At 34.4% G+C, this 23,716-nt stretch overlaps 1 long non-coding RNA gene and 1 other non-coding gene across 3 annotated transcripts; both read left to right on the forward strand.

Annotated features, from left to right (window-relative positions):
• Nucleotides 1-1,591: 1,591 nt before the first annotated feature.
• LOC110649246 (uncharacterized) lies at nt 1,592-7,002 on the forward strand. 2 transcript variants are annotated; one of them, XR_009142049.1, is made up of 5 exons: nt 1,592-1,744; nt 1,838-2,171; nt 2,343-2,412; nt 3,822-4,548; nt 6,781-7,002. It is a non-coding gene; the product is annotated as an uncharacterized LOC110649246 (long non-coding RNA). The 2 variants fall into 2 exon arrangements; XR_009142048.1 differs by having other exon boundaries at nt 1,593-1,744; nt 6,786-7,002.
• Nucleotides 7,003-22,836: 15,834 nt separating this feature from the next.
• On the forward strand, nt 22,837-22,944 carry LOC131171621 (small nucleolar RNA R71). The gene has a single exon (XR_009142280.1). It is a non-coding gene; the product is annotated as a small nucleolar RNA R71 (small nucleolar RNA).
• The last annotated feature ends 772 nt before the right edge of the window (nt 22,945-23,716 follow it).

Here is a 23,716-nt window from a genome sequence, read left to right on the forward strand (position 1 = left end):
CAATGAATCAAAATTACATTTATAAAAGTTGCATTAATCTTTTTAAGCAATTGTTTTGCCTTGTTTGACTTTTTTTTATTTTTTATGAAAGTCTCAAAAAGAGTTGAATGGAGAACCTTGTGATATGATAGAACTATATAAATGAACTCACTCTTCTGAACAAAAAGGATGGTTATCTCCAACTGCTGAAGAAAATTCGGTAATTTCTTATGTGTGTGTGTATTGTTGATGTAAATGGGATATGAATTAATATTTCATATTATTTTTGTGACAGAATTTGATGGTGGAGAATCGAAATCATTATGATAACAAGGGAGTTGAAAAGACAACAGAGGACATAGTTCTTAAGGTCCTTGGCTATGGATGTGGATACATAAAAGGACTTGGGTATGGTTCTAAACCTGCTAGCAAACGAAATTCATTAATTGAATCGGCAACCCAAAAGCTTCATAAACAACTTTCTGCTACACAAGAAAAGTTGAGCAAGTTCGAGTCAGAGGTGACTGAGCTTAGGAATCAACTGAATAATGTGACAAATCAGTTAACCAACCAAGGAGAAAAGTTCGATAAGTTGTTGGCATTATTGTCAAAGAAAGGGATGGATATAGACTTGTGATTTGCTTGAAAGTACTTTTTCTTTTTTCCCATCACAATATAATAAGGACTGCAAACCACTAGACTTGTAAAAGTGTATTGATATTTCAAGATTATCAAGGAACAATATAATAAGACTACAGATAAACCATTTACATAAAGAGATAATAGATGAGCTGTTTCAAATAATTATAGCCTTGATTTTTGAAATGTGAATTACTATCACCAGAGGATTAACATGGTAGGTAGTTCATTTACTCATAAGATTGAACCTTTTGGTCAAATTGATAAATTAAAATGGTATAAGAGCCTTATATATTTTGTAACAGTGACGTAAAATTCACTAAGCTTCATTTCTAATAGATTAAAACAGTGCATTAGACTGTTTGAGCTAAAAAAAAAAAAAAAATCTTTCGAGTAAATAAGTAGCAATTTGTTAGATCTATTAGATGATATTTCAGTTTATTTGTTGTTTAAATTTTAATTCCATCCATTAAGGAAATCACTAGATCTATTATATTTTAGTGAACATATTTTGTTATTTGTTTGTATTTCAATTCAATCCTATGATATGCCCTGTTCCTATTTGAGTTACATATGTCTAAGGATTTCTCATTATTGTGTAGCTCTTACATCTATTTGATGTTTGAATGCTTAATGTTGTGAGAATTGCTTGATGTTGTGTAGCTCTTGTATGTGCAAGCAATGGTTAACTAAAATTCACTTATATGAATACTTGTATACACTACAAAAAATATAGCTTTTAACGACTAAGTATTGACGATAAAATTTAAATTTCCTTGTTAATGATATATAAGTAACGATGAATAATGTAAATGGTCGTAATTATATAAAACTTTAACGACTATTATAAAATTTCGTCGTTAATAAATAAAATGTTTGTCGTCAAATTTAAATTTTTTTGTGAATTTAATTTTTTCATTTTTAAAAGTTTATCACGAGGACAACATTGTCCTCGTCAATGAATTATTTGTTTTTTTTTTTTCCTTAAAATTAGATTTCCAAAACAACAGGGTTTGGGGCTCCAAATTCTCCACTGCATAAAAAAAAAACCTCTCCTCTTTCTCCCCGAAATAGCTCCATTCATTCTCTCTTCATATGTAAAGTATACAACGATGCCTTATACTAGGTAACATTTCTCTATACAATCTCTCGTTTTGATTCCTCTCTGACTCTCTTGTTTGGTGAGGAAGATCGATTATCTGATTCTATTATAACTCAGTTTAGAGGAAGACAACTTGATTCCAAAGCTACCTCTCTCTAAAGGCTCTACCACCATCAACTGAAGCCACATTGCAATCACCAATAAGAGACACAGCCACAACCATTTCACTCTCATCGCCTCCGCCGATGTCTCTGCTGGTATAACTGTCATAATTTTTCTAATTTTCATTTTTTTTCTCTAATTTTTACTTCATTACCCTGTTCTAAGAAAGGGGGAAAGCGAGAAAAATTTGTAGGTGTGATGACGGTAGAGAAATTGTTCAAAGCAATCAACCTTGCCGAGAGAAGATGCGAGAAGCACCTGAAGATAAAGCCAAAAAGCTATGAATAAGGTGTGGGATTTATGCCATCGAAATTAAGAGCAGCTTGCATTAATTTTTTGTTCTAATTTTGAATTTTGGTTTTGCATGCTTAGAATGAGGTAGAAAATAGTGGACCAATAAATTGTGAGGAGGCCATTGTAAATTTCATGTTCCTAATGATAAATTGCCTTTGACCTTCAGGCTTTTGAAAGTGTAAGGGCTTCTAGCTTGGGCAAATACCTCTTGCGTCTCTATAACAGATTTGATTCAGGTAAAAATGATCTGCAATTTTTTACTTTGTGCCTCTTTTTTTTTGGGTAAATCACTTACTTTGACGTTGAAGAACTACTTGGAGATATGGAATGCAGTCAGATGGTTGATTTAACTGATTTATTTATTTTTTGGTTCTTCGCTGGGGGGATATTCTTGTTGCTATCCTTTCATGCTACATGGTGGATGTTGATTGGTTGATGTCTGGTGGGTACTTTTAAGTCTGTGTGATATGCATTTATTTTTTTTATATATTTTTTTAGTAAATTCTTCAGATTTGGTTCCATTTTTGTTCTGGGAGGTGCTCTTATAGTAACAATAAACAGCTTGAGAGATTCAAGTTTTCTTTCACAATTGTTGAGTATGCTTCAAGAAGAAAGTTATCTTATTTAAGAGGCTATTTTTACTCCCACAAACATGCTTGCCAAGTATGTTGATGCTCTTTGTTTCTTTTCTATGCATTTATAGCTGGTAAGAGGAGCCAAGGATTTAGATAAACAATTTGCATTTTATTTCTGGCTTTGATGATTATATCTTGTTTGTTTCTTTCTTTCTTTCCTTTGTTTGAAAATTTGTATGACATGACAAGGATGAGCCTATTGCTGCTTTGCCAATTGATGAACTGATTGAAAAAGCTGATGGCTTTAATGGTGTTTTCCCGAAAACAAATGGCTGTGCTTTTATTAACGATGTTGATTAGATTGGTAAGATGTGATTGCATTAAGCTAAGGATGTTATTTGTAATAAATATGCTTTTTTGTGTGAAGTGGGAAATCTGGGTGTTGTTATATTCATCTAGTTACGCTATTTTTACATCTCATTTATACTGTGGCATAGTTATTGCAAAATTTTTGTTGATTTGTAAAAGCTGTGATGTTGATTTTCTATAGATCTTTACTTTTCATTTGTTTTATTTTGTTTCTGGCTTACTGTGCATGTCCGTTTGGGTGTTTCTCTCTGTTAGATTAACGATAATTGCAAATTCTCAGCTGGGTTCTATAATTAAGTGTTGCCAGTTGGATTGATCGTTGTTAATTATTATTTTCTTGGTAATTTAAGTGTTCTGTCTCCGTGAAACTTTTAGTTTCCCATGGTTTGCACATGTTGGTCCATGATCAGAACTCAAGAAAGCCATAATGCACAAAAATATGAAGCGAGTCTGGCTAGTTTAGTCAAGTTAATTTTTTTCTTATTCGGTTTCACCGTAGAATAAAAAAAATTAGGAAATGCTTTCTCTCCACAGAATTAATGAAGCGAAAAAGAGAGATTTATTAAAATTTTCGTAGAAAAGAGAATCATTTATCCTAAACAACCTTAATGTATGGAGTGTAAGTGTGTGTTTGTGTTCATATAAGACCTTAAAGAATGGTGGATATGGATTCTCACTAACTGCATCATTGTTGTTTTCAGTGTTTGTGCAGTGAGAGGAAAGTCCGCACCGTCAATTAATATTCTCACTAGGAACTTGTCATGGGAGTTGTAATTGCTTCTAGCTCAGTTGCTCAAACAACACTAGGATTCAGCATAAAGTTTTCAAATTACATAGCCACAGTAAAAGGACCGTTGATTGTGGCATTCAAAGAAGATAAATCCAATGACAGAGCTTTGATTGCACCTCGTGAGCAAATCCATTTGCCTGTGCAAGCACCCATTGGGAAGAAGAGACAAGGAAAAATTAACAATGAATTATCTTCAAACACCCTGGAAGTGGATTACAATGAAGCTGCTGCTAAGCTTGAAAATTTATACAAGCTTAGCCCTGCAACTGATGCTTCTGATGTAGATGGAAATGTCTTAAAGGGGAAAGGTCAGCGAAGGAAAAGGAAAACTGGTGAAGATGACAAGAAAACAGAGAATAGAACTAGTAAAATCATTGTTAAGAACCCTGCAAAAAAAACTAAATAATTGAGTGTTGAAAAAAGAATTGCAATGAGGAAAAACAAGGTAGAGGAAGTGTTAACTCAAGTTAAGAAGAAAACAAAAGCTAAGGATGAAGATGAAAAGATTGAAGAACTTGTGAGTGAGTATTATGCTTCAACTAATTTGGTCAGCTTAGAATGGGAAAAAAATGAAGATACCTCCAATTCTCCTTTCAACAGAGCATGCCTGGTTGTTCAAGTTGATGCAACCCGTAAAGGTGAGTATAGATTTTTCCCAAATGTCTTTAATTTTGAAAACTGATGATCATAATTTTCTATTACAGTTTTTATATCATAATTTTGTTCTTAATGTCTTTTAACTTATTTTTCTGTTACGTCTCTTATTTGTACATCTCTTCCACTAAGATGCACAAGCACAAGGCACTTGCTTTACACTGGGACTTCAAGATTTTTTGGACTTTTTTGCTATTTTAGGGGTAGTTCTTACTTCCTCTGGCGAGTGATTTATCTTTTTAAAATGCTTCTATCTTGTTTGCAAAATGCTACCAAATGAGGATTGCCTTTCAGAGGAAAACATAGATAAGTTAAAGGCTACTATTAAATCACATCTTCATTCTACCAAAGAAGTGAACCTAAACAAAATCTCATGGAAGGTAGCAGCGATACCACTATCAGACAAGTTGATTTCAACCTTGAAAAGTTTTTGATAACTTTTCAATAAACACAATGCATTGGAATAACTACTTAAATCGCAACCAAGGATTGTAAGGTATCAATATTATATGCAAACTGTAAATTGGAAACTAGTATAATAACCAAGTCTAAGAATTCTTGAAATAGATGGATACATGCATAGATACCTATAAGCCCTAATAATCCTACAATTATAATTATATAAAATCATAAAATTTACGTAGACAACTAATAAAATTTAATCTCTTAACCTTCCTTCCTAATTAAATAGTAACTAAAATAATTAAGTGTTGTTGGTTCAGTACACACTAATCAACCTATCAAACAATTTAAAATTTAAAAGTAGAAAAAAAAAAGAAAAGATGATCATCAAGTACTCTTCTGTGATGGCATTGGATAAATAGCTTGAAACCTAGTTTTAAAATTGGATACCTCCTAAACCCAGCATTTATGCACCATCAATTCTAAATCTGCCGTAAGCCTGTAAGACCGACTGATTTAGATATTCTTACTTTCTCTCTAGGAGAAAGAGAATAGCTAATTGAAATGTGAAAGAAATAGAAAAAAGTACTAGTATATAATAGCTAATTGAAATGTGAAAGAAATAGAAAAAAGTACTAGTATATATAACTGAAATGAAAAATTGTAGTGAGACTGAGACTGAGATTTGGATTTATGTAGGGATTTGATTAATTAGGTGATTATTCAAAACAAAATGTGAAAAAGGGTTGTATCAAGAAAATGAAAAAAAGAGGATGGTGGTGGTGGTGGTCGAGTGTGGGAGGAGACGATGGTGGTTGTGGTGGCAATTGAAACCGGGAAGTCATTGGATTCTCACCTTATAATGCAAAACATTTAAATATATATACCATGATAGGAAACTATTGGATTGCTTTCAGATTAAAGTATTCACTGGCTGCTACTTATACTCCCATTCTTTTTATTTCAAAAAAAAAAAGAAAAAAAAAATCTCCTTTTTTTTTCCCTCTTATCCCACGCATCACTACTCAATGTGGAATTTTTACAATTGTCCCTCAGTGCTTTACAGGGTTGATCAATCAATAGGTTCTCATTTTTAAAGTTGGCTTGTTATTCCTCTCTATGTTCACTTTCTGAGATAGTTTGTGGTTAATGGAGTAACTTGTGTGTCTGCGAGACTTATCTAGTAACAATCTGAGTGGGCAATTGCCTGTTGCTTTTCAAAATTTGATTCATCTTACAACCTTATAAGTTTCAATTATAATCCATCCCAATTACACTTATTTCCTTCTAGTGAATTAAGCTAACTTCTTATTTAGCAGGCATTTGTAGGAAAATTAGCTGTTTGGGACGCTTGATGTTCTACAAGATCTTCCCCTGAAAGATTTGTATTATTCCCAAACACGTCTCTTTTAATACATTCAACTACCAATTCATAAAATTGGTTTACTAATATAATTGAGCTGAACTTGGGTAATTTACTTATATCAATTGAGCTAAACTTGTTAATTTTATTGAGGATTTGATTAGTAATTAAATTTAATTGTTAATTTTAGGGTTATCATTTGTTTATTTATAGTTTAGCCAATGGACTTATTGTTTAATTCACATCTTTAGTGCTGTGCAACTATGTACTTTTCACTGACACCCTGGAGGGGATGGCAAAAAAGAGTTCCCTTTTACAACACACATTGTAGTTACTTATTTTATTATTTCAGCTGTGATGCTAGAGTTAACTGTTGTTATTCTTATTTATAAGTTATTCATGGATTTCAAATTATTTATAATCATAATATGATTATATTTTTATATTTTAGTGCAGATATGACTTTGCGAATGATGAAGACGTTATTGAAGTAACTTTTTTGGGGTGAAGTGTTCAAAAGTAATTTGGGAGACATTGTTGATTTTATTTTAATCTTTACATAATTTTAGTTATTTTCTTTTCATGTACAAACTAAGTACGAATATATCAAATCGATATTTTAGACAGTTGTTATGACATTATGGAGATTAATATATGAATATTATTCTAGTTATGAATACATCTTGTTTATTATTGTTGATTGTTTATTTAAATTTTAATTATTTAAAAAATGAAAATAATTAAATTATGGTCATTAATAATGATTTTTGCATTGGTTATTTATCATTTTTTGTAGTCGTTAATAATTTTTTACCATCACTTTTATTGTCGTTAATAATTTTCAACGATCATTTTTCATTGTTGTTATCAATATTTAACGACTATTTTTTTGTGCCATTAATAACTGTTAACGACTATTATTTACTGTCGTTATTATTTTTTAACAATTAAATTTTTTTATCGTTAATAATTTTTAACGATGACATTAAAAGTCGTTACATTGCAAAATAATGATAATTTAATTTAAATTTAACGATAATTTTCTCTTTCGTTAATAAAATTAACGACGACTAAAATAGTTGTTAATACTATAATTTTAACGATCGATTATTGTTTCCTCGTTATTAGTATTAACGACGAATTTTGTAAAGTCCTCGTTAAACTTTTTAACGACGGAGCCTATAACGACGACTTAACGACCGATTTTTGTAGTCGTTAACTATTATTAACGACCATTTTTTAGCTTTTAACGATGATTTTTTCTCTCGTTAAAGATTAGTTTTCTTGTAGTGATACAAGTATAAATTTTTTGGCTAAATAAGTAACTTTTCAGTTTTGGGTTTCTATTTTGGTAGACATTGGTGTGAATTAAAGGACATATTAAGTTTAGAATCTTGATTGCTTTAGATTGATGATCCACTATTGGAGGTAAATTTGAAATATTTGAGTTGAAGGTCAGGGTTGGCTTTTATTGGTTAGTTTGTTATCAATATTGATAACTTGTACAAACATTTAAGATTTTACAAACAACATACTAGAACTTGAGGTGATTTAGTATAAGTATTTAATTGGGTTGTTTAATACAGTGAATTATGACTTTATGGCATTTGAAAATGGATAGTAATTATGAGTATTTTTTTTTAATGGATGCTTGCATGTTTTTCTTTTGCAAAATGAAGCTATTGAATATTTGGACTTTACTATTGATATAAATTTTAGTTTATAGATGTGAATTATGCATATGGAGAGAATATTAAGATGGTGTACTGCTATGAGACTTCAATGGCTTAATTAAGTTTGAATTGTGCTGCTATTTTTGATAATGATATTTGAGCTGAACTTGAATTTTTTTTTTTAACTTAACTATAATTTAATTTTGGTTATTCTATTATTTTAATACTTTAACTTTTATATTGGATCATGTTTATGAACTTTAAGGTTAGATTGAAAGTTATTCATAGTGATTAATATATATTTATTTAATATTTTAGTAGCCAACTGGTTGAACTAGTAACCCATCAACTCGTTCCCTGTACACAACTTCTTGCTAATCTGATAATTTCTTGCTAATAAAAATTTGGGCTTTTTTTTTTTACTTGTTTCAAAAGTATGCAGAATTAATACTTCTAATTTTGTTTTGTAGCTAAATAAACTCAATTGCCAACTGTAAATGATTTTTTTGGAAGTTTCAAGATTATTGAAGACTTGCTAGTTAAGAATTAAATTGACATTTGTTTTTTTTGCGTATTTGATTGTTTAAATATATTTAACAATTTATGATGTTTTGTTTATCAAATTGATATTTTGCATACTTGATAGTTTTAACATATTAATCAACTTATTTTACAATAGATTAGTTCATCACACAAATATTACTTTCTGCATACTATAGTAACGTGTGCATCATTTTAAAAGTATACTTCTCTTTATTTTTTTTTTTAGTAATGAAAATAAGGGTTCGGGTGGTGTAAATCTTATTTTACGTTTGGAAGAATGTTGAAGAGCTCGGATGGGAGGAGCGAGGTAAAGTGAGGGTGCTGACATGGAGGTTTTGGATTTGATCGGGAATAGGTCAAGAATGACGGAAATAAAGAGGTATGACATAATGAAGTCCAGCTCAATATAAAAAGTTCGGATTTGATTAGAGAGGTTGGAAATAATAAAGGGGGAAAGGTTAGACACAAGTTCGGGTGACGATGGAGAGTTCAGGTAACATATTAGAGATCGAAAACAAAGAAAGTGAAAAGGATTCGGATAATAAGAGATTGGAAATAACCTACAGTTAGATGTTCCATATAGAATCGATTTATTCTTTACATCACTTTCCGAATGTTCCTGTCATTTAACGAGAGTTCAGGAGAGAGTTCTCTCCTAGAATCCCCGCAATTTCATCTGTTATAAAACTCATCATTTACAAATATGGGGGTTCGGGAGAGAGTTCTTTCCTTGAACTCCCACATTTTTATATCTTCATGAAATTCATTTTTTATAAATACGGGAGCTCGGAAGATCTTTCTTTCCTTGGATTCCCGCAGTTATACATTTTATAAAGCTCATTTGGCACAAAATAGGGGAAATCGGGAGAGATTCATTTCCTCGAAATCCCCACGCTTGTTTTTTTTTTTTTAAACTCCACAAACTCTTCAACAAATTTATCAAATACATTTTGATGTTCGGTTCACGGGAGAGTCCTTCCAAGAACTCCAACTTTATATTTGGACTCCAATGGAAAGGTCTTCCTAGAGTCCATGAGCTAATATTATTAAGGAAGCTTCTCCTTCAGTTCGGTTCAATCGAATAAAACATCATAATCGCAAAAAAAATATTAAATAGATAAAATGAAACGATATGAGTAAAGATTTTATGGATAATTATGCCGATGATGAGACCTTCTTTCATTAACTGAGAGTTCTCATTAATGAAGGGAACTCTCTAGGTTTTAATTAACACATCCCTTTTGAATTAGAGTCTTAATTAAAAAGAATGAAAATTTATACCTATATTGGTTCATGTATATTCAATATATATACTGCACCCTTAATTATTTGGAGGCCAATGATAAGGTGATGATGTATGAGCTGAGAGTCCTCCTCACTCATTATGAATCTCTAGGAATCAAATAATACCTCTTCGGAATTAGAGTCCTAATTTGGGGAGGGAGGAATTTAATACATAACAAATCAAACAAACATAACATCAACTCACATTAGGGTCATCCCTTATACTCGTGTTCTTGGGAAGCCTAGAATAGTGAAATATCAAACGTTCCTTTAATAAATAACGGGAACCAACATCATAATTTTAACTCCAAAATTATCAGTCTTAAATTATAAAGAGTACATCATTAAATTCACTTGCTCTCGTTGAGAGACGATGTGGAGTGTCTGACACCTTCCCTACGCGTATATAGACCCTGAATTTAGAATATCTGTTTTAAAAGTGGCTTTATGAATTTTTTACAAATGATTTTCTTTAATTTCTCTTAAAATTAAAGTGGTGACTCCTCACTTTTTCGCTTCAGTGAGAATCGTCTATCGATTGCAAAACCCTTGCGACAAATGTTACTTTCCATGACGAAATGAATAATTAAATAATAAAAATTAGATATAAATTATGACAAATAATTTGTCACTAAAATTATAAGTTTTAATGATAATTTATATTATCATCATAAAAGGTTCTTTTTTAGTGACAATAATAATATTTATCATGATATACATTATATTAAGCGGTTACAACGACGATCGCTGTAATGAAAATATTTCATCATTAAAAATTTTTTATGACAAAATATAATATTCAATGATGATTTTAATTATCATAATTTATCTAATTTCTTATAGTGTTATGATGTTGGTGTACCACATGAAATTTTATTTGAGAATTCATCTCGAAATCTCTGCTTCTATTAGGCTTTCTGATGTGGCCCAATCGCAAGTGCACGGGTCGTACAAGTAATATAGAAAAGATATCATTCCCACGAGGAGTTGTGTTAATGATTGAATTTTTGATATAAAAAGTTGATTATATTGAACTATATTTGAAATTAAAGCAATGAATTGATGGGTTTTGGAATGTGAAATCTATATGTGCAAAATCAATTATCTATTCAACTATGTAATGATTTAACTAAATTTGCATCAAATTAAAATAAACAAATTCAAATATGGAAATATTCAAAATGGCAAGTAATTAAATTCGATTAGAAATTAACAATGGTAAAAAGGCGATTCCGGAGTTCGGGATTTCATATTCAAGCTATTTTGGGATTTTAAATTGGTTATCCAATCTTGTGGAACTTATGGGTTTTAAGGAGATTAATTCTTAAATCCTTTGAATACCCTTTCGAGTGAGACAAAGAGTGCCTTACTCAATCCAATCCTACTTTCGTGGAGTTAGAGTTAATTAAGACCCATTAGGTTCTTTAATTAATCTGTGAATCCTCTTAATCCTTAGTCTATTTCTAGATCTAAGTTAATTAAGTCCAATTTCTTGATTATCTATCACATGACCTTCTCCTTTCGGTGCCTCAACCATGGATTAAGAACATTACTTAATGGGATCCTACACTAAGCATGTCATTAAGCACACAAGAAATGAATAAAACTCATTAAGACCTCAAAATATGGATTACCCAATCAAAATCCACAAAATATCTCAAATATTACAACTCTTACTCCAGAATCTAATTAAAACTACTCACTATCCATAATGTTTACAAGTTATTCTGAATTTATAAGGAAATAAAGCTTTAATCTAAGCTAAGAAACAAGAAACTAAACACTAGAAATGTAGGAAAAATGTAAGAAAAGAGAGAAATCTCCAAATCTGATTGGAAATGGTGTGGGAGAGATTTGTGACCCTTCAACTGCTGCCTCCCCTATTCCTTTTCTTCCTTTCTCTTTTCTCCTCCCTTCTAAAATGGGAAATAAGGCTATTTATAGCATTTTCTGACATGGAGCCCTAAAATGGTGTGTTTTAGGAGGAATTTTCTGAGTGAATCTTCTGCCAGCTCATTAATGAAACCTTTGTGGGACTGCATAAGTGGACTGCATAAGTTATGCAGTCCCTTATGCAGTTTTCGGCTGGTTCTGATTCACTTATGCGAAACTGCATGACTTGGCGCATAGGTTATGTACAATTTCGTGAGATTGCATAAGGGAGGCGTGAATCTACATAAGCCATGCACTCTCCTTATGCACCATTCGGCAGGTATTGGAACAGTGATTTTTCTCCTTATGCAGATCTGCATAGCTTATGCGGCAAGTTATGCACAATTTGGTCAATGCATATTTCAGCTTGAAAACTTGTTTTTGACATCTTTGGCTGTAGAAGTCACCCCTCAATGGTAAAATTTCTCTTCAGTCCTTCAAAAACACCATTTTTCCTACAAAACAAAGTAAAAATTACAAATTAATCCAAAATTGACAATTATGAAAAACTAACTAAATAACTAATGAAATTAGCTAAAAATGACTAATAATAAAATAAAATGGCTATGAAATTAGACCTAAATGACTATACAAAATGTATGCATCAAATACCCCCAAACTCAAGCTTTTGCTTGTCCTCAAGCAAACTTTAAAATATGATGCAAAATTTTTAGGGGTGCCTTATCCAAAGAGCTATGAAAATCACCTATTAAAGTAACTTAACACCCCTTTAGCCATACCAACAATCCATATATCCATCCTTCAAAATGCAAAGAATCTAGTGCTTATCCAAGCTTTTACCGCTTAGCCATCAAGTCAATTATCATTCAAAATTCCCAAACCAACAATCAAAAGAGGGAGTCATGCTCAAAAGGAATTCTAGGACAATCAATAACCAAAGTGTCTCTATATAGAATGATGGAATTGAATGAATGAATAGTTTTTCAATCCCATAGGCAAATTCCCTACTCCCATCTCCACTAATGTAGCAAGTACTATCAAGAGATCAAAGGTCTTTTTAGGAGTGTAATGGGGCCATGAGGTTCAAAATGAGGCTAAGAAGAAGAATGGGTAATAAGGATTCAAAGCATGAGAATATTTTCAATCTTAACAACATAAGGTACACTTCTTATTTTATTATATATATATATATATATATATATATATATATATATATATGGGGGAGAGAAATACACAATGAGGATTGTCAAGTGCTAGCATATTTTACAAAACACATAAAAATGGAGGGACATTTTGATACTTTAAACTTGTATCTTGCATTTTCTTTTGATGATTGTCCCTAAAAATGCCACCCCCAAACTCATTCCTTTTAATACTTTGGGTGGATTTCTTTCAATTTGAATGATAATAATGAAAAGTACATATACTAACACTTTTACAAGATGACAAGCATTTCTTCTCCCTTTTATTGTATTTTTTTTTTCTTTTTCCTTTTTTTTTTAATTTTTTTATGTACCTAATATTATGAATAATTATTCTCATGAAAAGGGTTGGAGTGTTTGGTTCATTGGCTAGGTAGTAATAAGGGTTTCAAGAAAAATTAGGGACAAAAAGGCTCAAAGGGGTTTGCAAGGGTCAATTTAATTAGGAAAAGGGCCAAAGGCTTAAAATGAGAAGGTTTAAATCAAAGAATGCCTAATCATCTCTCTTTTCAAGTACAAGCTGGTATTTCGCCTTGAAAGGTTTAGAAAATTTGTTCTAGGATTGGTGAGACATCATTTGACTACCTTATATCTAATAATTCCCTCTAAACATTTCCATCTCTAAAGGACTAGTTGGGTGGCTTTTTGGCTAAGAAGATGTAGGCAAGGGATAGACACTTCAAAACCTTACACCTCTTAGGAAACTTTCAATCCACGAACCCAACTAAAGGTAAGTCAAATCACTCTCATTGGTAACTTTTCAATACTCAAGGGATTTGGCAAAAGATTTTAATGCATGATGCATGATTCCTAAAAATGAACAATGCATTAATTAAATGGAGGAAATCTATTTGAATGCAATGTGTATAATTTCTAAGTGATGTATAATGTGTGTGTAAATGTGTTATATATATGTATGTAAGGATGTATATGTAAAATATTTACAATATATGTAAATGGAATGGGATGAGATGCTCCTATACTCAAAATGTGAAAAATGAAGCAAAAATCAAAATGTGCACCCCCAAACTCAAAATTAGACATTGTCCTCAATGTCTCAAGCAGTATATTATAAAAACTCAAAGGTAATAACCAGGATTAGTGAAAATTAAGAGCAAAAAGAAAGAGTTACCTGGTATAGAGCAGATGAGAATTCAAGATATAAAGGGATGCATAAGAAGTCGCACGTGTTATGCAGAGTAAAGTGTCATCTGCAGTGCATAAGTAGGGTGCATAAGTATGCGGTTCTGCATGAGTGGCCATAAGGATCGCATGTGCTATGCAACATTTGCATAAGGATTACACTGTGCAGCTCTGCATAAGTGGCAATAAGGATCGCATGTGCTATGCACATGTGCATAAGGGGATTACAGCCTGTGCAGAATATTCAAAAGCTGCTGTATGATGATTAGTAAGGAAAAATGTGCAACCACCAGTAGAAGTATGCAAATATATACAATGTATGAACAAGTATGCACAAAAGGGCAGTAAAGGCAATGAAAGTCAATGAAAAACTAATGTAATGGCCATCCAATAGAACTTCAAGAAAAACAGAATTCAAAACAAACTAAAATTGTTTCAACATATTTACAAAGAAAAACTCCTACAAGTTTGAACAAAAGTAAAACAGAAACTAATCTAGTTCTATTGTTTTGCCCTTGTCCATAGATCTTGCTAAGGGGCTGGTAGCATCTAGCTGCTGTCGAAATGATGGTGCTGGGGGAGGTGATGGAGGTGGAGGTGGCATTCCCAGAAAAACCATGAGTTGCTTCATCATCTCCTTTAGTTCTTTCTGCTTATCCCTGGTTTCCATGACAAAGTCAAATAGCTGATCATGACGATCCTTTAGGGTATCAAGACCAGTGTCAAGCTTCCTATCCACAAAGTATATATCATCACTAAGCCTTTCAAGATAGGTGAATAAGGCTTTAGTGTTGAATGCAGGAGGGGCTGTGGATGAGGAGGGTTCAGCTGCAGGAGGTGTGGGTTGTGCAAAAGCTGCTGGGGTGTCCTGTGCAGATTGAGGGGGTGGGGTAGGTTCGTGAGAGGTCTTTGTGGGACCGTGGGACAGTTGGGCTTAGTTGTGCAGTGGGTCTGGCTGGTTGTGCAATGTCGAATGTGGCAAATCAATCTGCTTTGGATAGGTGTGTAGCATCAAAATATAAGGTGTCTACAAGTCTTTGGTATTGGATGCTCTTCAGATTAAAACCAAAATGCTTGGCTATGACAAGCTATGAGCCCACCCAAGACAATGTCACCTATGGATTTGGTGGCAATATGCAACACATGCTCACAAAAGAAATAACCAGAGAAACCTTGACCTTGTGAAAAGCACACCATAACATGAATAATTCAGATTTCCCAACACTGTAACTAGTCCCTCTCCGAAGATAGTGCTAGCAATCAGCCTATGAATAAACCTAAGTGCAGGGTCTAGTATTTGAGAGGTTTTTTGATCTGCCAACAGAAAAAGTCTGAGGTTGGTTTGTGATAATTCTCCAAAATTGAGCAGCATTCCAGATACCTTTGTTTGCTACCTCTACCCCTGTATATGGCACTCTAAATAGCCCATCAATTGCAAAACCAAGAATGCTATGAAATTGATCCAATGATAACTCTCTATTTTGCCCCAAACATCTAAATTTCATAGTTGGCTTAAAATCTACATCATGTAATTTCAGGGTGGCAGAGAATGAGGAGATAAATTCCAAAACTAAAGCTGGATAAACAATTTCTTGCTTGTGCACAAATTCCATCCAACCCATACCATCAAGATAGGCAACCACATTGTCAAATAAACCAAGTGATTGGAGAGAGTCTGTAGAAATATACCTAGTGGGTTGCACCCTCCTTTCCTTAAGTCTCTTAAAGGTTGCCTTGTGAGTTGCATCCTGAAGGGGCCAAGGTAATTTTGATACTTGGGATGTTACTGATGTTTGCTTTTTGCTGGAAGAGGGTGTTGTGGCTTGTGTGGAGGCTGAAGTTTTTGGATTTTTGGGTGGAGGTTCTGACATTGGGGTGGTGGGTGGTTTTTTACGCTTTGAGAGAGGAGGTGCAGAAGCAATGGGTCGCGTAGATTTCGACCTAATTTTCCGCTTGTAAGTGGTTGGGGGAGGTGGAGGAGGAGTTTCTTGTGGAGGGGAATCGGGGTTGGGAGGCCGCATTGACAATGGCGAAACCTGGAGAGGGGAAGTTTGAGGAGAATGAGGAGGCGACTCCATGGTTCCCGATGGTGAAGATGGAGTAGGTGAGGGAGAAAAGAAAAATGCAAGAAGAGATTAGGGTATATGCGGCGAAAATAGGAGTGAAGGAGAAAGGGAGAGGAAGGGTTATGCCGGAATAAAGGTCGTGGGGGAGAAGGGAATGAACAGGGATATCGGGAAGTGGAGGTGGGAAAATAGTGCCGAAAACTAATTTTGATTTGAACAGGGCATGTGTTAAGGCTGCATAAGTGAAAAGTGAGTGTGCATAACTTATGCACTCTCTTATGCATGTTTCGGTGGGTGATAAAAAATGTGAAAAACTGATTATGCAAGAGTGCATAGCCTATGCGCTAACCTATGCATGTTTCAGCCTGTTTTGGATTTCAGAGAAGTAGGTCATGCGGAAGTGCATAAGTCATGCACTCTGCTTATGCACTTGTCGACAGGTTTTGGTATTCAGAGAATGTGGTCATGCAGTTGTGCATAAGTCATGCACCCTCCTTATGCAGGTCTCGGCAAGTTTTGAAATTCAGAATTTGTGGTTATGCAGAAGTGCATAAGTCATGCACTTCCCTTATGCACCTCTCGGCAGTTTTTGGTTTTTGGAGTGGGTGGTCATGCGGAAGTGCATAAGTCATGCACTCTCCTTATACAGGTCTCGGCAAGTTTTGAAATTCAGAATTTGTGGTTATGCAGAAGTGCATAAGTCATGCACTCTGCTTATGCACCTCTCGGCAGGTTTTGGAATTTGGGGTTGGTGGTCATGCAGTTGTGCATAAGTCATGCACTTCCCTTATGCACCTCTCGGAAGATTTTGGATTTCAGAGTTTCTGGTTATGCGGAAGTGTATAAGTCATGCACTCTCCTTATGCAGATTTCGACAGAGAGAGAAAATGCAGGATTTGAAGTCATGCAAAAGTGCATAAGTCATGCACTCTGCTTATGCACCTCTCGGCAGGTTTGAAATTTGACAAAAATGTGGCTATGCAGAGTTGCATAAGCTATGCACTCTTCTTATGCAGTTTGCAACAGGGATGAAAATGGTAAGAATTGTGGTTATGCAGGATTGCATAAGCTATGTAGTTGCTTATGCACAATTCAACAAGATTGAGATTGCAATGGAAAATGATTTGCAAGTGTGAAAAATACCTTAGAATGAAGAAATATAATTCTATGAAGCATAATTCATGAGAAATTGTCATCAAAAACACATCAATATATACAAAGTCCATCAAAATTGCATCACACAAGCTTGTAGAAGAAAATCCTGCATAAAAGGCCTTTGTAAACCTTGCCATTTTGACTCAAATTCTGCAGATCAACATTTAGCACATAAAACTCAATAAAATCTGCATAAAGTTGCATCTATCCACAAATGATGAACTGACTCCCCAAGTTATGCCAAGAAAATGCAGCATATCCACCTTGAATCCCACAACCCAAATAAGTTCAAAACTGCAAAAAAATGACTCACTTACCACATATTAACATTATAAGCACAAATATTTAAAAGTTACACACCCAACCTCACCAAGAACATAAGTCATCTGCTGCAGACCCTTCCTTGCTGCAAAATGTCATTTTTCCTCTGCATAAACCAGATAGCAGCCCCTGCACAGGTTATGCAGTAAAAATCAATCAATTTTGGGAGAGTTTGAAGGACAAAGTTTTCAGGTTAAAAATCACTCCCCAGCAGTTCACCAACCTTCCTCCATTGAAATACATCTACAAGGGACAAGATTCAACAATGTCAAAAATTGAATTTGGGGAGATTTAAGATAAAAATAAAAGCAATGAAAATAAAAGTAAATCAGCAAAAGCAAAATAAAAGGACTTGGGATGCCTCCCAAGAGGGCTAATTTATAGTCCTTAGCTAGACTCTTCATGTATTTCACTGAAAAGAGGTGAGGGATTGGAAAGCTTGTAACAGCTTGCTCCTTTTATTGGGTCTCCAGTTATGTAATGTTTCAATCTATGCCCATTGACCTTAAAATTCCCAGATTTTTCACTCCAAATTTCAATTGCTCCATAAGGGAAAACCTTAGAAACTCTATATGGACCAGTCCACCTTGATTTAAGTTTTCCAGGGAACAATTTCAATCTTGAGTTGAACAATAAAACTGAATCACCCTCTTTGAATTCCTTTTTTCTAAGATGCTTATCATGCCAAACTTTGGTTCTTTCTTTGTATATACGGGCACTTTCATAAGCATCCATCCTCAATTCTTCAAGCTCATTAAGTTGCAATAGTCTCTTTTCACTAGCTTGCTTAAGATCAAAATTCAAGGTCTGAATGGCCCAATATGCTTTATGTTCTAGCTCCACAGGTAAATGACAAGACTTACCATACACCAACCTAAAGGGAGTAGTTCCTATAGGGGTTTTGTAAGCAGTCCTATATGCCCATAGAGCATCATCTAGTTTGATAGACTAATCTTTCTGAGAATTGCTCACTGTTTTCTCCAAAATATGCTTGAGTTCTCTGTTAGAAATTTCAACTTGTCCTGAAGTTTGAGGGTGGTATGGGGTAGCTATCTTGTGCACTACACCATACTTCCTCATTAAGCTTTCAAATTGCTTATTACAAAAATGGGAACCCCCATCACTAATTACAGCCCTAGGAGCTCCAAATCTACTCAAGACAAATTTCTTCAAGAATTTTACTACCACTCTAGCATCATTAGTTGGAGTTGCAATAGCTTCCACCCACTTTGACACATAGTCAACCCCAACTAGGATGTATCTATTACCATATGAAGGAGGGAATGGCCCCATAAAATCTATTCCCCAGACATCAAATAATTCTACTTCAAGAATATCATTTAGGGGCATTTGATCTCTTTTTGACAAATTTCCACTCCTTTGACATTTATCACATTCTAACACAAATTTCCTCACATCCTTAAAAAGATTTGGCCAAAAGAAACCAGCTTGCAAAATTTTACTAGTTGTTTTAGAGATTCCAAAATGTCCTCCATAATCAGAAGCATGGCAATGATGCAAAATACTCTGTGTCTCCTCATCAGGAATACATCTCCTTATTAAACCATCACAGCATCTCCTAAAGAGTAAAGGATCATCCCATCTATAAAATTTTACCTCATGCAAAAACTTTTTCTTTTGTTGCCATGTCATACCTAGAGGCAAAACTCCACAAGATAGATAATTCACAAAGTCTGCATACCAAGGTAGTTTAGCAACAAGAAAGAAAAGTTGTTCATCCAAGAAAAACTCATCAATAGGGATTTCATCCATTTCTTCATCATCCAATTTCAACCTACTAAGATTATCAGCAACTACATTTTCAGCTCCCTTCTTATCTCTAATCTCCAAATCAAACTCTTGTAGCATCAGAATCCACCTAATGAGCCTAGGTTTAGCTTCCTTTTTGCGGAGTAAATACCTGATAGCAGCATGATCTGAAAATATAACCACCTTTGAGTCAATTATGTAAGGTCTGAACTTTTCCAATGCAAAGACAATTGCTAAAAATTCCTTTTCAGTTGTTGCATAATTTGTTTGAGCCTCATCCAGTGTTCTACTAGCATAATAAATAGCATAAGCCTTTTTGTCCTTTCTTTGACCAAGAACAGCTCCAATTGCATAGTTGCTAGCATCACACATAATTTCAAAAGGTAGGCTCCAATCAGGTGGTTGCATGATTGGTGCAGTGATAAGAGCTTGCTTCAACTTGCAAAAGGCATCCAAACACTCTTGGTCAAATACAAATGGTATGTCATGACTTAACAAATTAGACAAAGGTTTGGCTATTTTAAAAAAATCCTTGATAAAGCGTCTGTAGAACCCGGCATGTCCTAGAAAACTTCGAATTCCCTTGATATTGGTAGGAGGAGCCATCTTCTCTATCACTTCAACCTTGGCTTTATCAACCTCTATTTCTCTGTTAGATACCAAATGTCCAAGCACTATCCCTTCCTGAACCATGAAATGACACTTTTCCCAGTTTAACACAAGGTCAGTATCTGCACATCGCTGCAAAACTTTAGAAAGGTTAGCCAAGCATATGTCAAATGAAGATCCATAAACAGAAAAATCGTCCATAAAAACCTCCATTATGTCTTTAATGAAATCTAAGAAGATTGCCATCATGCACCTTTGAAAAGTGGCTGGTGCATTACACAACCCAAATGGCATCCTCCTATAAGCAAAGGTTCCATATGGACAAGTAAAAGTGGTTTTCTCTTGATCATTTGGATGGATAGGGATTTAAAAAAAACCTGAATATCCATCTAAATAGCAAAAATAAGAATGCCTAGCTAGTCTTTCTAACATTTGATCAATGAAGAGAAGTGGAAAATGATCTTTTCTAGTGGAAATATTTAATTTTCTGTAATCTATGCACATTCGCCAACTAGTCACTGTTCTGGTGGGAATTAATTCATTATTTTCATTTTTGACAACTGTCATTCCACCCCTTTTTGGGACAACATGTACTGGGCTCACCCAAGTACTGTCCGAGATAGGATATATGATCCCTGCATCAAGCAACTTCAAAATTTCCTTTTTAACAACTTCTTTCATATTTGGGTTCAACCTCCTCTGATGTTCAATAGATGGCTTACAATTTTCTTCCAAACTGATTCTGTGCATGCAAAAGTGTGGCCTTATTCCCTTAATGTCATCTATGGTATATCCTAAAACTTTCCTAAATTGCCTTAACACTCTTAACAACTTATCAGCCTCTAAAGTACTTAAATTTGCATTTACAATTACTGGATAAGTGTTATTGGTGCCAAGGAATTCATACCTGAGCTGAGAAGGAAGTTGCTTAAGTTCTACCTTAGGTGCATCTTCTTCCTTGAATGATGGTTGCTTTGATTCTGCTATTTCCTTTTGTGTGAGTTGAAAAACTGGAGCAGAAATGAATGGTGGACTTCCCTCTAAATGTTGAGCATATGCAGCCACATGAGGGTTGTCATAGTCTATGCCTCCTCCATGAACCAAACAATTTTCAAGTGGATCTTCTGGATATTTCTTTCTGAAGTGTTCTTCAACCAGCTCATCAATGATATCAATTCTCAAACAAGTATCAGCTTCAGAATGATGCTTCTTCATAGTGTTATTAATATTGAAAACTAATTGATCTTCACCAACTCTAAGAGTCAAGTTTTCTCCCTTAACATCAATCAATGCGCCTGCTGTAGCTAGAAAGGGTCTTCCCAAAATGATTGGGATATTAGAATCCTCCTCCATGTCCAAGATGACAAAGTCAACAGGTATATAGAACTTTCCAACCTTCAGAGGCACATTCTCCAAAATCCCTTCAGGATACTTAATTGATCTGTCAACTAACTGAAGAGAAATGTGGGTTGGTTTTAGATCTCCCATATTGAGCTTCTCATAAATGGAGAGGGGCATAAGGCTAACACTAGCCCCTAAATCACATAAAGCTTTTGTAGAACATGATTCCCCAATGTGACATGGAATTGAAAAACTCTTTGGATCCTTGAGCTTTGGAGGAAGTTTCCTTTGAAGGATAGCACTACATTCTTCTGTCAAAGCTACAGTTTCATGGTCTTCAAGTTTCCTCTTGTTTGAGAGAATTTCTTTCAAGAATTTTACATAAGAGGGCATTTGTGAAAGAGCATCAATAAAAGGCACATTTATGTATAGCTTCTTCAAAACCTCTAAGAACTTCCCAAATTGCTTATCAAGCTTGGCTTTGTGAAATCTTTGTGGAAAGGGAAGTTGTGGCTTGTAAGGCTCTAGAGGTATATACTTCTCTTCCTTCTCTTCAATTTTCTCTTTACATTTTTCTGCACTCTCTTGTTTTTCACTCTCATCAATTTCTTTCTCATTTTCTCTCTTCTCACTATTTTCACTTTTCTCATCATTTACAACTTTCCCACTTCTTAAAGTAATAGCTTGACACTGCTCTTTTGGGTTTTTTGGTTGACTTGGAAGTTTTCCAAAAGACTTGGTACCTGAGGAAGATGTTTGTTGTGCAATCTGATTTTCCAGCATTCTGTTATGTGTCTGCATCTGTTCTAGCCTTGCTTTCATCTCTCTCATCTCTTCATCATGCTTAGTTTGGTTAGCAAGAATCTGTTGTAATAAAGCTTCTGTGGTGGAACTTTGTTCTTGCTGTTTGGGTGGAGGATTCATAGTTTTCTACTGAAAATTAGGCAATGGTTGCCTATTTTGCTGATATGGAATTCCTTGTTGCTGTTGTGGTTGAAAATTCTGATTTGGAACTTGACTTTGCTGATTTCCCCATGAAAAGTTGGGATGATTCCTCCAATTTGGATTATAAGTTTGAGAGTAAGAATTCCCCATTTGTTTGTTTCCATAATTACCAACATATGCAGCTTGCTCTCCATAATCTACTCCACAGCTGGTAGTTCCTTCTGCATACGCAACTTGTTGTGAACTTCCAGATGATGATGAACTAACCAACATACTCAAATCTTCCATCTTCTTAGCCAAGACATTTGTAAGTGCATCAAACTTTGCATTAATCATGTTAAATGGATCAAGGTCATACATTCCAGCAGCTTGCCTCTTTTGAGTTGGAGCTGGTCCTCTTGGACTACTCCAAAGATGAGTATTCTTTGCAATTTTCTCCAATAGCTCATAAGCTTCATCTTCATGTTTCATAATAAATTCTCCTCTTGTTTGAGCATCAATAATTCCTCTGATTGCAGGAATAACATTGGTGTAAAAATTCTGGTTTATCATCCATTTCGGAATGGCTTGATGTGGGCATTGTCTCTCTAATTCCTTCCATCTCATCCATGATTCATAAAGAGTTTCATCTTCTCTTGGTCCAAAGTCGTCATTTGATTCCTCAGTTCTTGAGTTTTTCTAGGTGGAAAATATTGTGCAAGAAATGCATCAGTGAGTTGCTTCCAATTTGTAATGGAGTTGTGAGGTAAAGAATCAAGCCAATCCAATGCTCTATCTTTCAAAGAGAATGGGAATAGCTTCAATCTTCCTGCATCATCAGACACTCCAGGTTGTTTTTGCATATCACAAATCATAGCAAACTTCTTCAGATGTGTGTGTGGATTTTCAGAAGGATGTCCCCCAAATTGAGAATTTTGAATCATTTGAAGAACTCCAAAATCCATCTTGTAGCTATTTGCATCAATTCTTGGCCTTGCTATGCTTTCTCTCAAGTCATCAAAACGAGGAAAAGCATGATCCATCATACTTCCCCTAGGCAGATTAGCATTTACAACCTCTTCACCTTGGGCTGCATTTTCATTGTTTCGACCATTTCCAGCATTACCACCACCAATTCTAATTCTTTCATCAGCCATGTCTGCTTCTAATTCAGTTTCTCTCAAAGCTTCTTTTCTTCTTATGGTTTCTTTCTTGTTGGCTTTACAAAATTTCTCTATTTCAGGATTGAACAATAAGGATGTGTCACTTGTGCTTCTAGCTCTTCTCATAAAAGATTAAAAATACCTGAAAAAGAACAAACAAACACAAAATGAAAAGATAACAAAGATAAAACTATAAACAATTAAAATAATCAAGAATTCAATCTTAAACAAACAACTCCCCGGCAACGGCGCCAAAAACTTGATGTGGCCCAACCGCAAGTGCAGATTCGCATACAAGTA

This window comes from Hevea brasiliensis, chromosome 12, assembly GCF_030052815.1.
Source record: "Hevea brasiliensis isolate MT/VB/25A 57/8 chromosome 12, ASM3005281v1, whole genome shotgun sequence".
NCBI lineage: Eukaryota > Viridiplantae > Streptophyta > Magnoliopsida > Malpighiales > Euphorbiaceae > Hevea > Hevea brasiliensis.